General features: G+C 39.3%; 1 protein-coding gene and 1 pseudogene across 1 annotated transcript in view; both read left to right on the top strand.

The window, feature by feature from the left end:
* The first annotated feature begins 1,281 nt into the window (after nt 1-1,281).
* Nucleotides 1,282-19,811, top strand: LOC103607726 (annotated as a pseudogene).
* USP53 (ubiquitin specific peptidase 53) overlaps nt 17,770-26,031 on the top strand; it is a 72,994-nt gene continuing 64,732 nt past the window's right edge. Inside the window, exon 1 of the mRNA XM_008592158.1 lies at nt 17,770-17,928. The gene's annotated coding sequence lies outside the window, so the exon portion shown is untranslated. The remainder of the gene's footprint in view (nt 17,929-26,031) is intronic.

Below are 26,031 nucleotides of genomic sequence, written 5' to 3' on the forward strand. Positions count from 1 at the left end.
TTATGCTTAGGAAAGTATTTCTTTGAATGCCCCTTTTCTTATGAAAAGTATTTTCGCCCTCCACATGCTCTATTCTGTAGGAAGAAGGGCAGTTCACTTTCTGTGAAAGGTGGAAGAGTGCCAGGCTTTTGCCAAAAGAACAAGCAAGGGGTATCCATTTCAAAATAACTGATCAAAGCACTTTGCAAATATATCAAAGAATTCTTAAAAAACCTGTAGCGTCTTTAAAACGTTAAATTTTCTAGATCTAAGAAAAAAGGTAAAATTGAATACAAATTCCAATGGCTTAAATTGAAATGCTGCTAAATTAAATAAAAGTGTGTGTAGGAGGCAGAGGGGAGGGGAACTAAAAAAAAAAAAGAAAAAAGTGTGTGTCCCTATTTGAATTCCTTAAACACAGGAGCTAGATTTCGACACAGGATATGAACTTCCTCTGCGTTATTATAATGTGATTTCAATAGGAAGATTTGGTACATATGGGCAGATACAGAAAAAAAGCTATTTCTAAGAGGTTATAGTTTAGGTCCAAAAAAGAATGTGCTTATTATTCTGTAATGTATAATATTTTGAAACACATTTCAATGACAACTTGGGCAGTGGACACATTTCAGGAAATAGGAACGGAAAAAAGTCAGAAAGAAAAAAGATAAATTCAATGTCATTATCTATTTTAAAATTGCTGATTGCAGGATTAGCATAGAAGCTGCATCACTAGCAAAACAAATATAAAGAGCAGTGGGAAAAAAGGAATGAATGCCTGAATGAAGCGGGCAGAAAGGAAATACAATCTCCGCTGTGCAAAAAAGTTAATTGTGTCATTTTATGTTTTCTGAAGCCTTTTCCTCACCCCTTTTGAAGTAGTTTTGTTCTACATATACGCAATTGTTTGTTCTGGATTGTCACCCAAATAGATACTCGCATTACATTTTATGATCACTCACAAATAATATATAAAAGCAGTTGTACTCAAAGGTGCCAGCTTTGAAGTGAAAAATTTACACACAGACCTACCACAAATCAGTGATATAATCTCAAGCAATTTATTTCACTCTGTAAAACAGTTTTCTCCAACTATTTATATGATTCAAATGTCACCTCCTTCTGAGACCTTTCCTGAAAACCCTTAAGAGAGCATACTTATAACCCCTTATTGTGCTTTTATTTTTCTTTACAAACTTATTCCTTAACATAATATGTTAGTCCAGATCCTCTGAGAAACACATGCCAAGATGGGATTAAATGTGCAAGAATTTTATTGGAGAAATGCCTGTGTGAGAGAAAATGCGGATGTAGTCAAGAAAGGCTGGGAGAGCTAGCAGACCTCAAACGGAAGTGCATGGAAGTGTTAGAGACTGCCACACAATCCCAGGAAAATTCAGTAAGCCTGCTGGGGAGTCCTTGAGCCAAAGTCACCCATTGCTGGTGGGGTTCTGTGTCTCCCAGAAAAAGTCTGCCTTAGTGTCATTGCCACCATCAGGCATTGGCTGGTAGCAGCTTGTGGAAGGCAGCCTCAGCATGAATGCACTGATGGAGTGGAGAGTGCGATAGAACCAAGACCCTTTGTCAGTTATGTTGTTGGTGGTCTGCAAAGAGCACTCCTATGGCTGCCACATGTAATACGTATACTTATTCCGTTATTGTTTATTTCTCCCACAGAATGAATGCTCTCTGAGGGCTGGGACTTTGCCTTCTTTATTCATTTTGTTTTATTTTTTAATTGACAAATAAAAATTGTATATACTGATTGTGTACAACATGTTTTGAAACATGTATGCATTGTGGAATGGCTCCACGGATATATGCATTACCTTACATATTTGACATTTTTTGTGATAAGAACACTTAAAATCTGTTCTTAGAGGTTTTCAAAATAGAGGTTTTTACAATAGGTATCTTGAACTTATTCCTTTTATGTAACAGAAATTTTGAATCCTTTGATCAACATCTTCCCAGTCTTCCACCCTGCTAGCCCCAGGTAATCACCATTCTACTCTCTACTTCTATGAGTTCAACTTTTTTAGATTCCACATATAAGTGAGATCACTTCACCTTTTTTACTAGCTGCTGTATCCTTTGTGCCTGGTACATACTAAAAACAATAAATATTTGTTAAATAAACAAGTCTGAATTACTGGGACAAAATTACTATCTTAAAAATAATGCATTATAAAGTACACTACCTTATACATGTTAAGAGCTCAATAAATGTTAGCTATTATTATTAATAAAATAAAAATTATTAAGATCACACAGTAAAAACAAAAAGGCATTTAGAACTAAGTTAGATAAGAGGTGACACTGAGATTACTTTGGGATGAATATATTTAGCCCTGATTTGGACCTAATGTATGTTCGAGCAATGAGTATGGTAAACATATACATAATCAGAAACACTAAAGTAGTCTACTTTTTAGAATAAGCATTAGTATTCACTCTATTCTCCAGACTCAAACGCCGTTAAGATAGCCTTTTTATTTTTTATTTATTTATTTATTTATTTATCTCCTTTTTGTCTTTTTTCATGACTGGCAACGGATCGCAACCCTCAGTGTCGCGCCCGTACCGGACCAGGACCGGCAACGGGATCGCAACCCTCGGTGTTGCACCCGCACCTCGCTCAGCCAGTGAGTGGCCGGTCTGTATGTGGGATCCGAACCCTCGGCGGGAGCGCCGCCACACTCCCAAGCGGTGCACTGTAGCAGTGTGCCACCGGGCCGGCCCTAAGATAGCCTTTTTAGGAGATTACTAAAATGGTCTTATTTCTTGTGAGCATTCACATTTTGTACGTCACTTGAGAATTAAAAAAAAAAAAGAAAGAAAAAGAAAAAACAATATGTGGGATACTTTCCTCAATCAATATAGCCTATCTCTACAGGAAATACATTACATAATCAGCAGGGAGTTCCCGTGGGATTGATGCCAACAAAGTACTGCCTTTTTACTGTTTTTTTTAATAACTAAAATGGCTTTTCATTCAAACACCTGTTTGGAATGTTTCAGATAAAAAAAAAATATTGCAATTAGATTCTAATTCTTTGGCAAAATAATCTATAGAGTATACTGAATAAAAACAATCATGCCTAACTCCTTTGCTCTGGGGAATTTCTACCTTGCTTAGAGAAATTAGGCATCTGACCCAATATGACCCCCAGGAGGCGAACAACTGCCTTAGTACTGACCCCCGCTTCAAGGAGCCAGAGTCAATACTCCCCCAAACTCTGCCAGGGTTAACCTTTTACCCCCCAGGTGGTGGGAGTGGCCTCCCAGAAAACCAGAGCTGATACAGGAGGAATCTTTGCTGCCTTCTCATAGTTCTGGATTCTTGAGCCCTAAGTCTGAGGGCCCAGGGCCTCAGGGAGAATGCAGAGATGCAGGCACAGAGGCCCTGACCCCTCACATTTGGAATCATCTACATACTGCCACTAGTCGAAAGAGTTACTGGCCCGGCTCACTGGAACCCTGGATGGAGCCCCCGAGTCCTTTTGAGGATGTGGCCAACACAGAAATGAGTCAGTCTGACAGTATCTAGACCTGAGTGGGGATTCTCAGGTGTTACCAGGTCCTTGCAGTCAGTGAAGTTCCCCTGATAGAGGACTCAAGGGGGCAGCAAAGGGACTCCCCAAGTTCTGGTGAGGGTCCACCTGGCTCTGAACCTCCTAGGAGATGGCTACCTCCGCTGCAACAATGGGGACAGAAAGAAGCTGCCCCAGGAGTGGCCTCTGCCCCCTTACCCCAGTGGCACAGAATGATCACAGCATACAGACCAAGGCCCAGAGCCTGGCTCCTCTGGCCATTCCATCGACCTGGCACCCCAGTCCAGTTTGGCACTAGCGACAAGGACTCTTAGTGGTAAGAGACAGTTTAAAAGCTGAGAAGGAGCTGATGACAGCAGTCACTGAAGCCATCCCTATATCTTAAGACTAAGAGCTACTCCCCAGTGATTCTGCCTCAGATGAGCCACAGTCCAAAAACCCGGGTTCCGGGTGCTGTGGCCCAGAGACCAGCTCCTCAGGTCAGCCCCTATAGCCTGAAGTCTTCTATGGCAGTCCTGGGCTTCTTAGTTCTCAGGTCTCTGGGGAAGCCACAGACTCTCAATTATATCCCAACAATGGAGGCTTCCTCCCTGGGATACCCTCACTGAATCCTTACAGATCACAGCCCCTACACCTATTCCTGGGCCCAGTCCCTCCCTTAACACTGCTCTTTGGCATAGCTTTCAAGGGTCAGTTTCTGGATTTCTCAGCAATGCAAGTGACAGAGCTGGGGAAGTTGCTGCCTGGAGTTGTTCTCCACCCTCCACCTTCCTTCCTCTCCTCTCCAGCTTTCTGCCCAGCCCTTTGCCCAACCCATCCTTGCTTCAGGTACACCAGGATTTGCCAACCCTTTCAGATTTCTATTCTACTCCTCTGCAGCTTGGTGGCAAAAGCAGTTTCCTCCTTTCAGGAGCCCTTGCCCAGCAGATGCTTCTACCTGTGGTAGATGCCCAGCTACCTGTGGTGAACTTTGGCTCCCTGTCGCCAATGCTGCCTCCTGCCCCAAGCCCCTTTCTCTGTTACCTGTGCGCCCTGCTTGCAGCCTCCCAGCCTGGCTGTGTGGCCTCCTCCTTCGTGTTACTCGGGTACTGCCTTCATCTGCCAGGCCTTTCCCCACCAGCTTGGGGCAAGCAGAGCTGCACCCAGTAGAACTAAAGCCATTCCAGGATTATCAAAAACTGAGCAGCAACCTTGGGGCACCAGGGTCATCAAATACTCCCCCAGCTGGAAGCTCTTTCTCTGGCCTCAGTTCCTGTCCCAACGCCCCACCTTTCACCTACAGTGGAATCTTCCTCATCCAGAGCTTTGACCTCTACCAGCAGGCCCCCCACCATTTGCCCTGCGCTGGATGCTGGAGCCTTGGGAGAGGACAGGGCCACCACCTTCAGGAGATCGGCAGAGGAACCTGGGTCACAAGGGAACAAGGAGGCTGTGTTGCTCCCACTGGAGGGAGTTCCCCTTGGCCCTCACCCCTGGGGCTTGTACACAGATTACAAATGTATAAGGGGGAGCATGTGGGGAGGGGTTGTAGGGCTGGGACCTTGCTCCTCCTCCTGCCCCTTCCCCTGGTCTCCTATCCCTGGGGCCATTTGTCAAAAAACGATAATAAAAGGATTTAAAAAACGAAGAAGAAAGAAATTAGGCATCTGGAAGTCATTTAACCAAGGAAAGGTAATTCCTCTATCAGCTGAAATAATGGAAAATGCACTTAAATACAATCAACTTGAAATAATCTTTTCTTCTTTCCCACCTTACCTTGAAAAATCAGGAATTAATATTTACCAATTTCCACATATATTTCCATCCTCAAGCTTAATTTTTTTTTTGTCTTTTGTCTTTTGTCTTTTTCCGTGTCCAGCAACGGATCGCAACCCTCAGTGTTGCCCCCGTACCGGACCGGGGACCGGCAACGGGATTGCAACCCTCGGTGTCGCTCCCGCGCCTCGCTCAGCCAGTGAGCGGGAACCGGTCTGTATGTGGGATCCGAACCCTCGGGCGGGAGCACCGCCGCGCTTCCCAAGCGGCGCACTTATCCAGTGCGCCACCGGGCCGGGCCCCTCAAGCTTAATTTTTAAACTCAATTTATAACATCCTTTTTTTTACCTTAATCCTACCTATGTAAAACATTGGAGCTAATGAAGATTCTACAACATAGCTGATTTGCTTCAGGTTCTAGGCCTCCTGGACAAGGGTCTCTCCTAAGCCCTATAGCACTCCAAGCTCAGTGCCTATTTTAGAACATAAAGTCAAATGTGAATATGGACCACATTTATTTAAGAAATATGTCCTTTACTTCTAGTATACATGGGGTCTTCAAAAAGTTCATTAAATAATCTGTATTATCTTTTAATTCCATTTTCCACTAACTTTTTGAAGTCCCTGGTATAGAAAGAGATGTGAACATAACATGTGATTAATTACAGTAAGTTTCCTCCCAAACTCATCAAAACCTATTACAAACTTTTAAAAATTCAAAACTCTGAACTCTGCGTTGAAGTACTACACATTAAATTTATAGCTACAGAGGAGAATTAACATGTTTTCAGATGCATATATTATAAATGTATCAATTATGGTTAATGATCACAGTTATCAGATGTATTAGACTATGCTATTTGTACAATTCCATACTCTGATGTTTACTTAAGTGTTCTTTTGTTAGTACAGTAAAAAGGTATTAATAATTTAGATATAGTAATAAAAATAAGCAAAGAACAAGTTATTTTGCAAAGTACAACCTGCTAGTACCATGTTAATGGCATAATAAAACACTTTCTTTGCTTTAAATTAAGTAAACAACCATATGCTCGGAATCAATAAACTTTAGAATTAAACACTATCTTGAAATGTTCTAAATCAATCCCCTCATTTACAGAATGGAAACTGAGATTAGAGAAGTCAAAAAAACTGGATCAATCTTATGTTGCAGGTCTAAAATTAGGACCCAAGGATCCCAACTTCAGATTTAACATTCCTTCCACACTTTTATTCTCCTTCCTATCACAGTTGAGAACACAATCATCCACACAGGCACAATCCATATATGTTTTGAAGACATTTTGTAAATGATTTCATATATATCTATATAGAGATATAGCCTAATATAAATTATATACCATATTTATTGACCATAGAGAAATAAAATTATAGATAAGGGAAAATGTTAGTAAAATGTGCAGCCAGAGAGTAAAATCCTTTTCTGGCAATGCTAGGAAGTTTTAATTTTATTAGTAAAAACTTGTTAACATGACAGTATCAAACCAAAATGAGTATTTTTTTTTTGTAATTGGATGGAGTAAATTTCCATTCTGTATTGAAGAAGAGAGTAAACATTACTCTTCCAATAAAAACCTCTTGCTCTGTGCTGTTCAAACTATAGTCGTGTTCTGTTAGGGGGCTAGAAATCAACTTAGTTGGTTATAACCAGTACCTTTTATAATGAAATAAAATAGAATAAAATATCAGAGCACATCACTCACAGTAATAGTATTATTTCGTGAAATTTTTCATTCAGTTTTACATATGTTCATGTGTACTGGATCACAATGTATTCTGCTTACTCTATGTTGCAGTCTAAATCGTCTGAAAGCCACTCTTCTATCTAGTGCTAGTTGCTGCTTGAAATTTAAATGTCAGCACTATTTTTAGCAACTGAAATGGCTTCTGTCACATTAAAACCATTCTGATAGAGTTCTTCAGAATTAAAAGAATTTGAAGAGCAGAACAAAACTTGTAGAAAGCAATTTAATCAGAAAACTTTGATTTTTAAAATGTACAAAAAGGCTTTAACACACATACCAGTGATATTGCTTGCCAAGAGTTACTTTGTATTTTTCCCCAGCACAATTTCAGGTTTAGGGCTTGTTTTACTGATAAGAGAATGAGAGATTCAAGAGCACAACCAGTTAAGAATTAAAAATAAATTCAGTACTCTAGTATTTCTGCCTTTTTATATACTTGTAATTATTTGGAATACTTCTATCACTGATTATTTTCCAACAACAATTTTATTACTTTATTAAACATTAAGTCCTTCTTTCTCATTTTTATTTTGACTGTGAAGTGAATTTCAACAAGGAAATTCAACTTGAAAACACTGGTGCCCTGAATATTTTTGTTATCCTTACAAAGAAATGTGCTCTCCAGGGCAACTTCCTTTGCTTTTAGTATTGCAGCCAATATGTTATTAGCAAAAGACACTGTGTTACTTTACTATTGTATTTCTTAAAGAACTACTTTATTTTATTTTTTTAAAGAACTACTTTAAAAACAAGTCAACCCAAGATGTAGAGTGGGAGTGTGTGAGTGTGTGTGTGCACGTGTGTGTGCATGTCACAGATGCTTCTGTTAGATTGACACGAAGTTTGATAAATGTCTAAACACCATAGTGTTTTACATATAAAGTCAGTGTACTATCATGGATATTACAATTCAGAAAAAGAAACTATTTGCTTGTGAAATATTCTTGACCTCCTCCTTATGTTCCACTTCCCTTGTCTTTCAAAAGGGGTCAAAGGTGTCAAGTATGTTTATCACCAATATTTGAAGACAGAGGAAATTTTACTGCATTTTGAGAAACAAGAGTACCATCTCCTGTGAAACTTCAGGGAAAATACTTCACACCAGGCAAATTCCAAGTGTTTAGAAACTGGATTGCAGTCTGTAAAGCTACATGACTATGCCAATTGTCCAGCTACTTTTACCTGCCCGTAATCCTGCCAGCTGGGCCAATTGTCAAACTAGGGCTGGGTCTGGGGCTCACAGACCCCTCAAGCCCATTCACAGATTGGGTCACAAACCCTTCGCACGCCACGCTGGGTCACCAGACCCCTTACACACGGGTCTATGAGCTAGGTAACCAGCCAAAAGGTCCTTGGAAGCTGTAGGTTGGAAAGCATGGCCACACTGAGTGGTGTCTGCCTGAGGCAGTTGCCAGCAAAGGCCTCAGCACCATGCATGTGCACCAACTCCACCCACCCACCCACCCACACACACACACACAATTTGTTTACTGAACTACCCCCAACCGGCCCCAGGGTGAGTGAAGCCCAATGAAATTATTCTATTTTCCCAACACAGTCCTAGTTCTGCTGGTGTCTAGAATGAGCATAGGTAATTTTACTTCCCTAAGTTTAAGTTTTCTCATCTGTACAGTGAGAGATTTTAACAAATTAATCTCTGTGTTCTTTTCCATCTCTAATATTCTAAAGAGTCTTATATGTGTTACAAAACCTGTTTTATAAAAAAAATTAAAGAAGTGATATTTATGAGTAAAACTCCTAGTGAATGGCTTTACTACAATTAAAACCTCCAGATATTTCTGGCCTTTACTTCTGGATCTATTAGTACAGTACATATTGCTTTTGTTCATTTCTTCTTACTCTACTGTATTTCCATGGCCTAATCAGATGACATACTTAATTGATATGTTCTTTTATGTAGTCATTCATGTTATGTTTGAGTGCCTCCAATGTGCTAAACATTGTGCTAAGTAACTCATTTTCATTATCTCTAAAGATATTAATAATATTTAAACATTAATATTTTACAGTTGTTGGTAAAATTAAATAATCTGCATAAAGCACTGAGTTTCTAACATATTTAGGGATTAAATAACACATGGGAAAAGGCCCCTTCACTTCAAATCTTTAGCATTTAGAATGATGTAGTCCAATCCTTTCATTTATGGATTAGAAAAGAGAGGTTAAAAAAGGTAAATAGACATTTCCACAGCCATACAGCTACTTGTTGAGAGCAAGGAATGCCCAGTGTTCCTTCTATCATATCACGTCACTTCTGAATACAAGTAATTCCACCATCTGTCTTTTTCATTCTTTCTCTCAGATTACAAAACACTGCCAGAAAAAAAAAAATTACAAAACTATGCAAATAAATGCCCACAGGGGTGGGCAATCCTACTTATCCTGTTAACAGCAATCCAGTTAGCTAGGATTCCCTGCTACACACAGATGAGGAAACAGGTTTAGGGAAGTTAATAACTGCTAAAGATCACACGAACAATAAACAGTAAAGCTAGGATATCAACCTAGGACTGTCCAGGTCCAAGTCATATTCTTTTATGACACCATATTACCTTTAAACATTGTCTCTTGGCTTTCTAAACAGTTTTAATGCTGCATTTAGGGTTAGCTTAGGTTACAGCTGGAACTCAATGTCAGGAATACGGTCTTCAACATTTTCCTCAATGACTTAGCTAAAGACAGAAAATATCACTAATTTTGGCAATACAAAAATCTAGGAAGAATACCGAATCTTATGAGATATGAAATAAAACTTCAAAACCTAATAGGGTATTTAAAAGCAATGAAGGAAACAGATAATGGGATTGCTTGTACTCAGAGGCAGTATAAGCATTTGTGTTCAAAAAACTAATGGCATTAAGATTTGGGAAACCTTGGGCCAGCCCGGTGGCGCACTGCTATAGTGCGCCGCTTGGGAAGCACGGAGGCGCTCCTGCCGAGGGTTCGGATCCCACATACAGACCGGCTGCTCACTGGCTGAGCGAGGTGCGGGAGAAACACCGAGGGTTGCGATCCCGAGGCCGGTCCCGGTCCGGTACGGGCGCCGTTACCGGTCAAGAAAAAAAAGACAAAAAGGGAAAAAAAAAAAAAAAAAGATTTGGGAAACCTGGCTTCATATCAATTCACAAAAACAAAATAATTAACTAAAAAATTAAGTATTTTGAACGTAAACTTATGTTGGCAAACAAAGCAACACAGTTGCAAAATAAGTTAAAACAATCTTGTTTAAACTGTCCTGGTAAAATTAGCATCTGAACTGCAGGAGGAAATGACTTCCCCAAACCACCATCAGGCTAATTACAAAAATCTGTTTTTACTTTTGGGCACCACGTTTTTTTCAGAAGTTGACAACAAAAGTGCATCTTGAATTCAGTTACACAGACGGCATATGAAGCTTGTTACTGATTTGGCAGGGACATGTTGATTAGGCCACTGTCAGTGAACACAGATTAAGAGCCTCCTTATTAGATGAAGGCCCATTTGGGGAGAAAAAGCATTTTAGATGGTGACAGAAGAATATTTTCCTATTACTCATCATTTAAATATTTTATTCACTTTTGGTTTTTGATCAGAGCCAAACTCGAGTTTAAGCTACAGGCTCATGCATATTCCCATTTTCTTGCTTTCACTCTTTACATTCTACTCTTAATTTACTTTCCTATAGCTCTCATTCTTTCTTCTTATTTATATTTGACCACTATTTTATTTTTTTAATTAAAAAATTTTTTTATTATAATAATTTTTATTTTTATTTTATTTTTAAAATTTTTATTGAATCAAGATTGATTATACCTATTTTGGGGGTACAACATTGAGATAGAGTCATCAAATCAATATTACTAGCATATATATTGTTACAAATTGTAATTATTCTTTATGCCCCTTGTCCAATCCCACCCTATCCCCCTTCCTTTCCCCCTCCAATCACCCTAGATTTCTTCTCTCCCTCTGAAAGAATAACAGTTTGTTGATTTGCTGCCCAAATGATCTGTCCAATGCTGAGAGGCATGATCAGGTCCCCCAATACTATCATAGAGCATATGTCTCTTCCGTCACTATGAAATGGGCTCTGTGGAGACAGACATCCTCCTCTTTTCTTTATCTCTGCTGGTGACTCTCCTTGTGTCAACTCACTCCAGTGGCTGGTGGACCATCTGTGTGGTGGTTGTGGCATCTAGCCACCTTCTCAGCAGCCACGGTTATTGTGGTGGCTGTGATGGGCCACCCACATGGAGGAGATGTTTTTGGTCTGCTCCGTGGTGTTGGCAGTGTGCCTGGTTGTGGAGAGTGTCCAATCTCTGGTTCCATGCCCCAGGTCCCCAAGTGGGTCCTGAGGTGCTGGCACGGTGTGCATGGTTGTGGGAGGGGGAGTCCAGTCCCCAGCTCCTTACCGTGGGTCCCTAGGCATGCCCTGAGGCACTGGCACAGTGTGCCTGGTTGTGGGAGGTGGGTCCAGTCCCCTTCTCCATGCCTCGGGTCCCAGTGACCGCTATTTTATATGCTAGAATTTACTTTAAATCCTTTGTAGGATGAGGGGAAGTATAACAAATGAACAAATGAATTAGTTTAATATTTACTAGGCCTTCAAAAAATTGAGAGAACAAAATGTTTTAGCTTGAAAACACAAAAGATGTTTTCAATGTTAAGTAGTGTCTTATGGAAATGATACACAGATTTCTGTTGCTACAAAGAACAAAAATAAGACGAGTATATGGAAATTACTGGGAAGTAAATTTCAACTCATCATAATGAAAATTTCTTAACAGAGAAGTCTCAAAAAGGAAACAATAGGCTGTCCCAGAGCATCAGTTTTTCTATCACTGCTACCATATTTGAACAGATGCTGGAAGCCCACTGGCGGGGATTAATCCTCCAATGAGTGGCAGGTTGGACCAGATGAAATCAAAGACTCTTTCATCTTTGAGATTGTAATAAAGTACATATTGCAGCAAAAAAAAAAAAAATATGTAAGTTCTCATAGCATCACATTATCATTGATGACAACAGTATCGGTAATCATAATAATAGCACTAATGGCCATAATAACACAGTATAGGACTTTACAGTTGCTTTTATCTGAGGCATTATCAAAAGACATCACATGTAAGTATTATTTCTCATCCCAATTTTACAGCTAAGAAAATTAGAATGTTTCAAAGTGAAATAACATGTCAGCAAGAACTAAGGAGGCCACTAGACAAACCACTATGTGGTTTACCAGTAAATGTTGACCCTGGTATAGCATAGGCTTACAAAGACTGAAATGTATAGCCAGTAAAGTTTCAGCCAAGGAAGAGCTGGTTAAGATGTCATGGATATTGAATTTAATTTTCTTATGTTTAACAAAATGTTGTGCTGCAGAGTTTTGATGAATCCAGGGAACACTCAACTCCTGAATTTCCCGTAAAAGCATTAAGGATCCTTAGGGACTCTCTCCTTCTCACCCTCATCCGTGCCTTATTCTTTCAGACTAGCTACTCCAAATGACAAAGCACACTGCTACAGCAGCTCTGGGCTCACATCTTTACAGATCTGCAGTCAGAGAAAAAAGGGGTCATTCTTGCAAGCTCCTATTTGAAAACTTCTGGGAAAGGATCCCAATTAGACTGAATCACCCACACACCAATCCCTGCAGCCAGAAAAGGGTGAGATACCCCACTCAGGATCATGCCTGAACTGTGGTTAAGTAGTGTGCATCTATTCCTAGATGCAAGAAAAGACAAAGCAACATATGCCCACAATAGATATTTTCTCAGTTGAAAAAACTGAAATATGTAGTGATCAGACACATATATTTTTGAAACAACATTTTTTGGATGTACACATATTTAAAAATTAGGTTTTCTAGACCTGTAGGAGATCACTTTACCAAAAAAATTAGAATTTTATCTCACTTTTTGGGGTACTATTCTTCCTTATATATTTTCTTTCCTTCTGAAAAACTTTTATCACCTCACAATTAATTTGGTCACAATATTTACTTGTGGTTCCTACTGTGACAAGCTTGGAGTACAGCATGAAAGGGTATTCGTGGAGCACATCTGGGTACTGACAGCAGACCAGCAGCCTTCCAGAGGACGCTGTTGGTCATAATAACTTCTTTTCAGGTGACTTCATTCTGCTCTTAGTGACTGCATATTTTAATTTTACAGAAAAAAAGAAAAAGATAAAGTCTTGCTGTCAAGTTTCCATTGAGTGACCTATTGTAGATACTAGTTCAGATGCTGACAAGTCTTTATCAATGCCTACTCTATGCCACCGGATTAAGATTTACAAATAAAATGATGTATGAGATAGAATGACATTACAGATAGAATGACTGTATCAGACTTTACAGACAGAATGATGATCAAGAGAAACGTACCCTTTATGGAATTTTCTTCTTAGATAGTGAAAAAGACAATAAACAAGCAAGCAAATAGATAAGAAAAAAACATAGGTTGTGATGATATGAGGTGAATAAACAGGGCACCGTGATAAGGATAAGCAGGGAGTTTGAGGTCAAGGATGGCTTTTCTAAGAAGGTGAAGTTAAAACTGGGGTACAGAGAATGAAAAGGAATCAATTACTTAGAGACCCAGGGGAAATGTGTTCTAAGCCAGGGTTTCTCAACTTTGGTACTAGATATTTTGAGCTGGGTAATTCTTTGTTGTGGGGGGTTTGTCTTGCCCATTGTAGGATGTTTAGTAGCATCCATGTCCCCAACTGTGACAACCAAAAATGTTTCTAGCCATTGCCAAATGTCCAATGGGAGACAAAACCACCCCGACAATAACTACTTTTCTAGGCATAGGGAATAAAGAATGCAAAGTCTTGAATAGCATTAGATGCTGTTGGGCCCTAGCAAGAATTTTGGATTTTATTCTATGTAAATGGTAAATCACTGAACAATTTTAAGTTGGGAAGTAACATGTCTACATCTTAAATAGACTACTTTGGCTGCTGTGTGGGAAATGGATTTAAAACCCTGAGGGTAAATGAGATCTTGGGATCAGGCACTAAGACCACGTCATCATTTAGATTAGATTGAAAAGTACAAGAGAAAAGTAGATTGAGAAGGGGTAGCCAGTGAGGTAGGAGGAATGCCATAAGATGATGTCACAAAAATTGAGATATGTGTGTGAGGAGAATGGTCGGTGGTGACTAGATTTTTGTGGCTGGCTGGTTCATCCCCAAGTCTGAAGATTTCTCTTCTTGCCTAGCTATAGTTTCCCCTATAATTCTTGTGTATCTTACTTCAAACTAATCATCCTGTTCAAGAATTTACAGAGGCTTCCAATGATAGCCCTGCACTGGCTCATTCATTCCTGTTTCTAAAACTTTGCTTTTGTAAGTCACATCTTTTCCTCAATGAAGCTCTTATTTGATCTCCCACAGAAGTCCTCTCCAACAATTCTGTCCCACACAGATGTCTCTATTCTCTTAAAAAAAAAAAAAAAATTAACAAAACTCCCAATTTTTCACTCCATCCACTAAACACATATTTGTTTAGCATCTGTGCCAGGCACTGTGCTATGATCTAGAAATACAATGAAAAAAAAAAATGTACGGTTCCTGCTCTCTAGAGGCTTAGTTAGTAAGGAAATATATGTCAGCACTCCTCATTAACAGGAAAAAAGGATTTTGTCTAGTATACAATCCTGAGTCAGCCATTCAGCTACTACTTCTCTGTGTTATATTTCACTCCACCCCACCCAACTCAATCATGGTCTGCCACACCTTTAGCTAGTGATTACCTCCTGAAAGTACTGAACCACAGCTCCTTAAGACAGAATGTTGCCACTCCTACCAGTGATCAGTGGTGGGGTGTACCCTAGCCACAGGGTAGTACATTTCCCAAGTCTGAGTTACAATAAATCCAGAATAACACTAAGAGGTATATAGGTGTGCTGGTGCTGGTAGTGTAAACTTTGGCTGGGCCGCAGCTGAACAACTCACAGTGATCTCTGGCACTCTAAACCTGCTCACTTTCATGATCTCATTGTCTGTGTGAAGTACAGAGATCATTCTTCATAAATTTGGGTCCATCCAGTAAGGAACTGTTTAATAAAACGCACACATATCACTGAAGGACAAATAATTCTGAGAGGCAATACATTTAAACTCCATGTTGTGACATTCCTAACTACAAAGTTTTCTGGGAGCAACTCTTGTCCTGTTATGCAGTGAAATGTCAACTTTCCTTTTTATCATCTGTTTGCTTCAGACTCTGCCCTCTTGATGCTTAAATTGGGACCTATGACAAATCTATCATTTAAAGGTCAGTATTTAGATATACCAAGAACTAGTAGAAAGTTTAAATTTATATGATTAAAAAAGTGTACAGTCAGGGTTTACTCAAATTCTTGAGCAGGGTGAACTGAAAGGCATTCTTCTGTAATTTCTTAAATGAGAAAAGGAGGTAGTATAAATCTTTCTTATCCACAGTTCAAGTTCTTTCTCAAGAGTGGAGGTGGGGGTTGCTCTATCAGTTATATTTGCACAGAAATAATTATAATATAACATAATTGTTGTAATTGAAATAAATCCCAAATGGGTGAAGGAAGGACAAGTCTGTTTCAGAAAGTTATGGGAGAATACATGAGGAGATAAGTATTCAACTCAGACCAGAAAGATCTTGAGGGAAGCTGGCAGGATCACACAATAGCAAGGAATTTTGAATGACTAGTGTGGAGTAAGTGGAGGAAGAATGGCAGATGAGGTTATCAGTTTAAGGCCAAATCATGAAGATCCCTGCTGGTGATGGGGAGCCCCTGAAAAATTCTTAGTATTGGAGTACCATGATCATATATTCATGTTAGAATAATCACTAATAGAACGGAGATTGGACTGGAGTGAAAAATAACTAGAGGATATTATGCAGATATTGCAAGAGTCCAAGGGAGTTGAGTCAAGAAGAAATGATTACCTGAAGAAGAAAGACAGTGAGAGTGGAGATTAAAAAGAGGGGTGGATTTGAGATATACTCAGGAGATAAAGGTCAACTAAATTTGTTGTTAGCATAGAAGAAATTAAAGAAAAGTAACATAGGGTTACTCATGAATTTCTCACTTGGGCAACTGGGTGCCAATATCTGAAACAGGGAACGGAAATGACCTAGGCTCTAGATGGGAGGGGAGAGACATGACATCTGGAGTAAAAATTAAGGTAAAGATGCCCACGCCAATTTGGGACATATTTAAGGCACCTATGAGAAAACCAAATAGAAGTGCTGTTGCTCAAAAGGGTCCTGAAGATATACATCTGAGAGTCTTTTGTGCAAAGGACCCCTGGTAAGTCCGTGATGGGGAAGAGATTGCTTACGGAGACATGAGGAGTCACATTAAACGACAAATACAACAAAAGAAAATGGAGTGCTGAGGAACATGGAGGAAGAAAAATATCTGAAGTGCACCAGAGAGGCAGCTGCAGAACCAGGAGGAAATGGCATTAAGGAAACCAAGGGGAGAGTTAATGGTGTTCTCGTTGTTTTAAAAATGTAGAGCAGCCCCCCCCCAAGACTTTTAATATCTTGAAGTTAGGAACCACAGAATAATTTCTCTGGATTCCCTTCAGCGACTAATTCAGTAAAGAGAACATAGTAAATGTTCAATAAATTCTATCTGATTCAGTCTCAAGCACTATAAACCGGTCGTATTTGTCGCCCCTATCAACCTCCCAATGTTTTTTCATCCTATTTCTTCAAATAAACTTTGGGAGTTACCTATCAGTTTACTGAAATCCATTTTTATAATCAGTATGTTCTACGTGCACCGGCTTTGGAATGAGTTCCACAACCTCATTAATCTCCTTGGGAGAAATCTTTGAAACAATGACAGCGGTGGGTTTTTCTTTTACTACTACTCCAAACAAAACGTTTTTTTAAAAAAACAAAGGTTAGTCTAATTCCCAGCAGTACCTTGTATCTTAAAACCTGTTCCAAAGCACGGTAAGGAGGCAGCCAAACTTTTCTGACAATTAAATATTAACCGGGTCAACACGCTTATTAAAGCTTTCATTTTATTAATGGTCACGAAACAACCAGTTGGGGAATATACACATTCAAGCCAATGGAAGCCATTTAACTGCAAACAGCTGGTCATGACTCACACAAAGCTAAAGGAACTGCGTAGCCACACGGGGTTTTGATGCCAAGCAGCCGACGACTGTTTTCTCTCTCTCAGGTAACACCACCTAACCTCGCTGGACCCGCTTTCTCAAGTTCAGAAAACACAGAATAAACGACCAAGAGCACCGGAATAATCACCTCGGCTTCAGGAACTAGCCCCTCCTGCTCGCTACACCAGACAGCTCAAACTCCTGCCACCTTTCCCCCGCCCGACAACCAAGCCCCAGTACAGTACAGTACTCCCGCCTTGGTGGAAATGGTCAAGCTTCTGCTCTCGCGGGATCTCGCGCCTTGGACTAAGCCAACTGGATCACTCGCCCCATCGAATCCCCGCGGGAATAGAGTTACACAGGTCCGGAAAGCCGGGAAATCGCGTGCGGGGGCGGGGTTAGCTCGGAGAGCGTGAAGGCGGGGCCGGCCCTGAGGGAGCGGGGCGGGCTCGAGGAGGAGAGAGGGGCGGGGCTCCTGGGACCTGTTGATCGCAGGTGTCACTGCCCTGACTGGCCTCTGGGTATTGGGGCGTGTGCGCATGCTCCGCGCTCAGGGTCGGGCTCTGGGCGGCGGGGACCAGCCGCCTGTGCTCCAGTTCCCTGGCAGTCTGGGTACTGTGGCAGCTGTTGCTGTGTCTGTCGGGTGTCGGCGTGAGGCGGAGCGGTGCCAGCGGGAGGTAGCTCTGTGGGAGTGGAACGTCCGCATTTCTCTGCCTGGACCGTATGCTCCGCGGGCTAGCAGGGTAGAGCTCAAGGTAAGTCTCCAAAGCCAGTCCATGAATGGAGATCCGATGACCTGAGACCCCCACAGGCCTTACTGGGACACTCTCATTCCAGCCTTAGACCTAGTCTCTCCCCGCGCAGCCTCACGCCCTCCTCAGCCCACTAGCCCTCCGGGCAAACTCTAGGCTCTTAGCCGGGCGGTTCAGGCTCCCGAGGTCACGCAGCCTCCCGCGCCGGTCCCGCCGGCTCCCTGCCCCGGCAGAGATGCCTTTGGTCGGGCTGAAGGCGCGCGCGAGGAGGAAGGAGGTGCTGCATTTACTGGGTCGTAGTTGTTATTGCTGCTGTGTTTGAGGGCGGGGATGGGGCAGAATCTGGAGTCCCGCTGGATTGCTTCGTGCACTGGGGTTATGAATATTACACTTACCTGGCTCCTGCCTCTCCCGAGTACAGGTTTTTTATAGGGGTCCAGGGATGGTTATGTTTCCTTCTTGGAGAAGAGAGATGACTGGATTCGTGGGAATCGTGGGGTTGGTGGTTTCTCGGTGGTAGTAGTGATGTATCAAGTTAATATTTAGCTTCTAAATGATGGCCTATGGGGTATTTACTAAACTACTCAAACAGCGTTGGAGAACAGGAAGTACTTGCACAGGTGTAATAGGGAGGGTTTCTGAAACCTGCAATCTGAGCACGTTCTGAGGTTTTGTTATCCCGCTACAAGGTTTTCTTTGATGCAAAGTATGATTAATGCTGGCAAAATATACTGCAAGGCCTTTTCTGCTAGACAGCAAAGTTTTCTGAATATTTCCTTAACTGGACAAAAATATATACATTTCTGTGAGGAATTTTCAAGGCCATTTTTAAGGTACATTTAACAGTAAACTTAGGAAGTTCTTTGTGATTGCGGTGTGATTGGCTTTTAGTTCGTTCTTTAAAGACAAGCTCTGCTATTTTTCACTAGTTAAAAGGAGTAGCAATGCTAACACAAAATTCTGGTCGAAATGAACTTTTGGTTAAATTGACACTTGTTAATCAGTTTTATTTTCAGTTCTTTTCAGTTGCATGATGATGGTCTAGGCAAAGACCCTTCATCCTGTTAAAGAGAAATGAAAAACAGCAAAAACGAACAAAACTTATTCTGCAAAAAGTTAATACGTGATTTATCTGCTGTTGTCATAAGAGTTACAGTTAGACAAACTTACTGTAGGTAGGAGTTAATTATAGTCTGAAAAACAAGGTTTTTGTTTTATATTTTAGAGGCTTTTAAAGTGAACTCCTTTGGACATATTGTCTAGGTTCATGATTACTGGTGATAAACTATGAAAGCTATTTAAATTTGCTCATAAATCAGACTAACTGGTAGTTATGTGTATGTTTTTCCCTAAACTGTAAAAAATAAGAGACTAAGCACAGGCCTTTCCTTTTCTCTATGAATTTAAAAATAATTTTTTTGTAAATGTATGAGATTTTATATAATTCTTGCAACTTAACCTGACAATCAATTTGTTAACATTATTATTTTCTCTAAAAGACGTAAAAAGTTTTTTAAAAGATAGCTGTTTTAATGAGGAAACCCACTTTTCCACCTAGTTTATTCTTTTCCTTAAAAAGAAATCACAATACTCTTACCATTTCAGTATGTATTGTGATTCAAGATCTTTTATATTGTTTTGTGTCAAATAAATGTTTATTTTAAACTGTGTAGTATCAAGAAATACAATTTGGTATCATATGGTTTAGAATTTGTTATAGCAAGACAAAGTTAAAATATGAAAATTTTTATCTATCTTAGGGTGATGTACACTTTCGAAAGTCAAAATCAGAGTTATTTTCCCTGCTGGAACTGTTTGAAACTCACTCTCCTACTGGGCTAGAGGGGACGTTGCTTTACCCTACAACTTTCCAAAAACCTATTTGAACTCTGGAACGTGGTAGATTAAGCTGTCCTACAACGAAATTTAGTTGCTAAAATACCTAGCAGATTTTGTTATTTGGCAGCTTTAAATATAGGTGTTTCTTAGTTATAGACCTTAAAGATGACCTACAGAAAGCTAGGTATTTATATGTATTACATCTAGAAGCATTTTGAACACAGTATGCTAGGGCCCCAAAATTGTCAATTTAGCCTACTCTTGCTCATGAACTCTCGTTTTAAGGAAGGAAGTGTGTTAATTTATGTTATCTTTGAAGAGCTAGGTAGAAATTAATTATACAAATGTAGCATTAGTATATTATTACTAATTTTGAACTGATGAAATGATTTCAGAAAAATTTGCATTACAGTGTATACATATAGTAGGAACCAGAAATGGATGCAATATATTCTACCACAAATAAAATCCTCAAAGGTTATTTAAACTTTACATAATATTGTAATCTTGGCAAATTATTATGATGTTTTTGTTAATAATAGAAATACTATAGATACTACATATATAGAATATTCAGGCAAAAAAAAAAATCTGTTCTATGCTTTTCCAAGGTAACTCATATCTTCTATCAGGAGTTCTTAAAGTGATGGGCCATGATTAGAACTGTGGTCTGTGGTTAGAATTGAATTTTAATGTAATTGGTTTTCTTTGTAATCTTATGATTTTTTTTGTCTTTTTTTATACTGTGAATTTTATTTTATGTGTTTACGTACATTATTCGGAGGAGGCTTCATTAGGCCGTCAAAGATGTCCATGACACAAAAAAAGTCTACACACCATTGCATCTGGTTAAAGAATTTTTGTTTTATATGGGACTAAATAAAAGTTGCTTTATATATTCATATTTGTAATAAAATTTTATGCAACATAAACCTTATTTCTATATCTTAGCTGTTTTAATGAACAAAATTAGTTGTCTGAGGTGTCATGGTATTTTTTAATTAGTTTGAAAATAATTACATTACTCTTCTATTTTATACATATTGACCTGAAGAAAAGAAATTTTAAGAAATACTTTTCCTATGAAAGTTTTTTACTTATGATTTGTTCTTTTTTGAGTTAGTAAATTTATTCAGTAAACACTTATTGATGTACTGTTGTATACTAGGCCTAGTGCTAGGCACTAGAGATTCAAAAATTAGTAAGACAATGTTAAAGTAATCATAGTTATTAATTCTCCCCCTTCTAAGCCTCATCTCTGGCTGTTCTCAGTCCTTCCCATCACCCCCCCCCCCACTGTTGTATACTAGGCCTAGTGCTAGGCACTAGAGATTCAAAAATTAGTAAGACAATGTTAAAGTAATCATAGTTATTAATTCTCCCCCTTCTAAGCCTCATCTCTGGCTGTTCTCAGTCCTTCCCATCCCCCCCCCCCCCGCTTTTTCTTATACCATTGCCATTGCAGAATTCTAATTCTCTTCTCTTACTTTCTCATTCCTCTTTCAAATTCCCAGTCATCCATACCACACCTGTGAGGTATCTTCTGATGCAGCAAAGGACAGTAGATTACTTCATCTTTGTGTTACCACTGTGTACATTCCTTAGTTAGAGATTTATACTGTGTTGCTGTAGAGGGAATACAGAATAGCCAAGGGAATCTGAAGATGATAATACATGAACTGTCATATTAAGTATGAGAAGAGTGCTGGACAGACAGCACAAAGGATGGTTATACAAGCAGGGAGAACATTCTCAGGGACCCAGAGACATGAACAAGGTGCATTTTGGGTGCTTTAGATATTTGCTTTGGCTGGATGGATCATCATTTTAGTCTACTCATATGAATTAAAATCATCATTAAGGAAATTTGTAGTTATTTTTCTGAAAAGTTGTACATTGGTTGAATTTTTCTAAATTAAATCTTCTCTGTTGCTTACATTGTTATTTTGGAGTTGCTTTATCTTTCTTTCTGATGCATTGGCTTCTAACGTTTTAACTGAGTTTCTGCTTCTCCTAGTCCAGAAAGATTTGTAAATGAATGTTTAAAATAATACTATGGTAAATTCACTTGTAAAGTGAAGCATTCCCAAACATTCATTTTGTAAATTAGAATTTTTCATAGTTAAGTTTTTTTAAAGTAGGATAGCTCTATAAACAAAATTGTTTATCTACTAAGAATGACTTACTAACAGGTTTAAAATTAAGAAATTGACACTTCATAATATAATTTATCTGATCTCATTATTAATCAGGATTAAAGCTATAGTTAAGTTTGATATATCAGTTTAAGAAAATGGAAAAATATAGTAAGGTGGGATATAAAATATATAATACAACTTTTACTTTTTTCAAATCTTTGTTTATATTGTTAAAAATCATTTTAATATAGAAGACTGTGTTATAATTATCATGCATTTGTTGAATGCTTACTGTGTTTTGGGCATTTATCAAGTATGTTATACACGGTTTATGATTCTGACAATAAACCTGTGAACCTTTTTATATAGATTGTGATTATAAATAATGAAACTGATATGCTTTTAATGATTAAGTAGTTGAGTAATGTGTTGTATCGCTGGAAACTTTATCAGAGGAGAAATAAATAATTATGGGACTCATGAAGTCAATATGAGAAGATGTAGTCCATCGTAGTCAAGAATCCGTCAGGACATTCTTTGCCCATCAGATACTTTATGCTGACTTTTTCTAAACTCTTCAGCCTCCATAATAAACGCTTGCTCTTCTCATAGTGGCTTTACCTATACTTAGATGAGCAGGTTGTTTGAGCCCTAGATTTTTTTACCATATGGTGCTGCCATATATGCCTGAGATAATACTAACTCCTTATCAGTGTAGTACTGACACTGACCTAGCTGCAGATGGTAGAAAATGTCCTATGCCTTTAGTGCCTAGGTCATCTTTGTGGGGAACATTTTTTCAGAGGGTTTGTTCTTTGAGATCTCACTTCATTTCCTGAGCTTCATTCAGTAAATTTTTTTTTTTGAAATATGACCGGTAAGGGGATATTAACCCTTGACTTGGTGTTGTCAGCACCACGCTCACCCAGTGAGCTAACCGGCCATCCCTATATGGGATCCGAACCCGGGGCCTTGGTGTTATCAGCACCGCACTCTCCCGAGTGAGCCACGGGCCGGCCCCCATTCAGTAAATTTTTAATGAGTACCTACCACGTACTGTGTACTATTATAGATGCTTAGCATTCACTTTACATTCTAAGAGGATTGGGAAGAAACACAATAAATAATAAACACAGTAAGTCAGCTGTATAGTATATTAGGTGAAAAGTGCCAAGGAGAAAAAACTAGAGCAGGATAAGGGGAACTGGGAATGTGAGGTGGAGATTGTGGTGTTTGCAATTTTAAGTAAGTTTAGGCCTCATTTAGAAGGTGACTTTCTTTTTTTTAGCAATGCAATCATGAAGGAAGGGAGGGCAAAGTCATGTGGGTTTCAGAGAGAAATATATTCCAGGCAGAGGAATAGCCAGTGCAAAGGCTGTAAAGAGCAAGAGTTTGCACGATGTGTGTGCAGTAATAACAAGGAAGCCGATGTGGCTGGAATGGAGAAAGCCAAAGGTCAAGTAGTTAGAGATAAGGTTAGAGGTGAGGGGAAGGGTAGGTAGTGTAGTGCTGCTATGGTCTGAATGTTTGTGATCCCCAAAATTGATATGTTGATACCTAATCCCCTGTGCAATAGTATTAAGAGATGACACCTTTGGGAGGTGATTAGGTTATGAGGGCTCTGCACTCATGAGTGGCATTAGTGCCCTTGTATAAAAGAGGCCAGCCGGAGCTTGTTTGCCCTTCCCCCATGTAAAGATGCCACAAGAAGGCACCATCGTAGAAGCCCTCCTGGACGCTATCCTGGAAGAGAGTGAGCCCTCACCAGGCAACAGATCTGCTGATTCCTTGATCTTGGACTTCTCAGCTTCCAGAACTTTGAGCAGTAGATTTCTGTTGTTTATAAATTACCCAGTCTGAGGTATTTTGTTACAGAAGCCTAAACAGACTAAGACAAGAGCCTTGCAGGCCATTATAAAGACTTTTTGGTTTTTAATCTGAATGTAATAAAGACCCATTTGCAAGGTTTTGAGCAGAGGAGTGACATGACTTACTTTTAGAAGATCTCTTTGGTTACTCTTTTTAAAAAATTTTATTTTTTAACTGACACGTAATAATTATACAGATTTATGGAGTACAGAGTAATATTTTTGATACGCGTATACACTGTGTGATAATCAAGTCAGGCTAATTAATATATCCATCACTGCAAATATTTATCCTCTCTTTGTGATGAGAACATTTGAATTCCTCTCCTCTAGCCATTTGAAAATATAAATTATTGTTAATTATAGACAGCTAGCCCTACTATCAAGTATTAGAACTTATTCTTCCTATCTAGATGTAACTCTGTATCCATTAACCAACCTTCTCTTGTCCTCCTTCCCCCCTACCCTTCCCAACGTCTAGTTCTTCGGTGACTCTTGAGGATAGACTGTAAGTTACCTTAAGAGTAGAAGCCAGGAAACAGGAGGCTATTCTAGCAATCCAGACAAGATATGATGGATGGCTATGACCAGAATTGTAGAAATGGAGGTGATAAGAAGTGGTCAGATTCTGACTGAGATAAGAGGGAAAAGAGGATTCAAAGGTATCACCAAAGATACTTGTTCTGAGCAAATGGAAAAATGTCATTGCCATCAGATGAGATGGGGAAGAATGTATTGGTAAAGCAAGAGTTCAGTTTGGGCTTTGTTAAGGAAAAAAAAAAATTTTAGGTTATTCCTGCTTTGCCATAATTCTCGTCTGGCAATCTTGTCTTAAAGTGGACTGCCATTAGCCATTTTCTTTAGTGCTCATACTTTGTATTCTGGATATACTTGTACCCTTGTCTTTCTCTGGTTAGTTACCAGTGGAAACTGGTAAGGTAAAAGCAGCATGAAATAAAGCACAGTTCTTTACTGGACACAAAGAAATAGAGCAAAAAAGTGTAAAACATTGAAAATTGTTTAAAATTTACTGTTTTTGTTGGCGGTACAGTATTTTTCCTTATTAGTTTAATTTTATTTTATCTTTGTTTCATAAATTTTCTAATGTAATCGTCTCCAATTCCTCCATTTGTAGGGTGACAGTGGTTTTGTATATCAGAGGATATCCATTTTCATTTATACCTTCCTTACTATAATTCTTCTACTTTATAAAAATGAAGATATTTCTATAGTGGATGATAATTTTGTATTGCTTCAACTTGCTTTAATTCTTCTGCTTTCTACCTATTTATCTGAAATAAAACCTTAAATACTTTTACTAGTAAGGTGAACAGTTGAAGCATTTTGGGGAACAGTTGTAGTATTTCAGTGAAAAGTCTTCAATGTGTCCTTGAGTAGCTACATTACTTATTAGAGAAAAGATGTTAAAGTGAAGTTTTACAGTTTGATGGGTAGGCATGGATCTATTAAGAATATATTTGAATAGCTTTATTAGCAGTGATTCTCTGCTAATATGGAATTATGGATATTTCTAAATTTTTTTTTTTTGTCTTTTGTCTTTTTTCCGTGTCCGGCAACGGATCGCAACCCTCAGTGTTGCCCCCGTACCGGACCGGGGACCGGCAACGGGATCGCAAGCCTCGATGTTGCTCCCGCGCCTCGCTCAGCCAGCGAGCGGGAGCCGGTCTGTATGTGGGATCCGAACCCTCGGACGGGAGCGCCGCCGCGCTTCCCAAGCGGCGCACTATCCAGTGCGCCACCGGGCCGGCCCGATATTTCTAAATTTTTATGCATTATTTCTAAGGTATTTTGGAAATCTGTGTAATAAACAAGTACTATTTCATAATCAAAAGAACCAATAAACTTGAATAAATGAGTCTCATGGCTTTATCAACTATTACATTGGTTTCCTAAGGCTGCTGTAATAAAGTATCACAAACTGGATGCCTTAAAACAATAGAAATTTATTCTCTTACAGTTCTGGAGGCTAGGAGTCCAAAATCAAGGTGTTTGCATGATTGTTTCCTTCTGTGGGCTCTGAGTGGAATCTTTTCTTGCCCCACCCTAGCTTCTTGTGTTGATTGTCAATCCTTGGTGTTCCTTGGCTTGTCACTGCATCATTCCAACTTCTTTCCAACTTCTGCCTCTGTCATCCACATGGCGTTCTCTCTGTGTGTTGGTCTCTTCTTATGACTGCTGCCAGCCATACTGGATTAGGACCCAACCTAATGACCTCATCTTACCCTGATTACATCTGTAAA

Source organism: Galeopterus variegatus, unplaced genomic scaffold (assembly GCF_000696425.1).
Source record: "Galeopterus variegatus unplaced genomic scaffold, G_variegatus-3.0.2 Scaffold152, whole genome shotgun sequence".
In the NCBI taxonomy this organism is placed as follows: domain Eukaryota; kingdom Metazoa; phylum Chordata; class Mammalia; order Dermoptera; family Cynocephalidae; genus Galeopterus; species Galeopterus variegatus.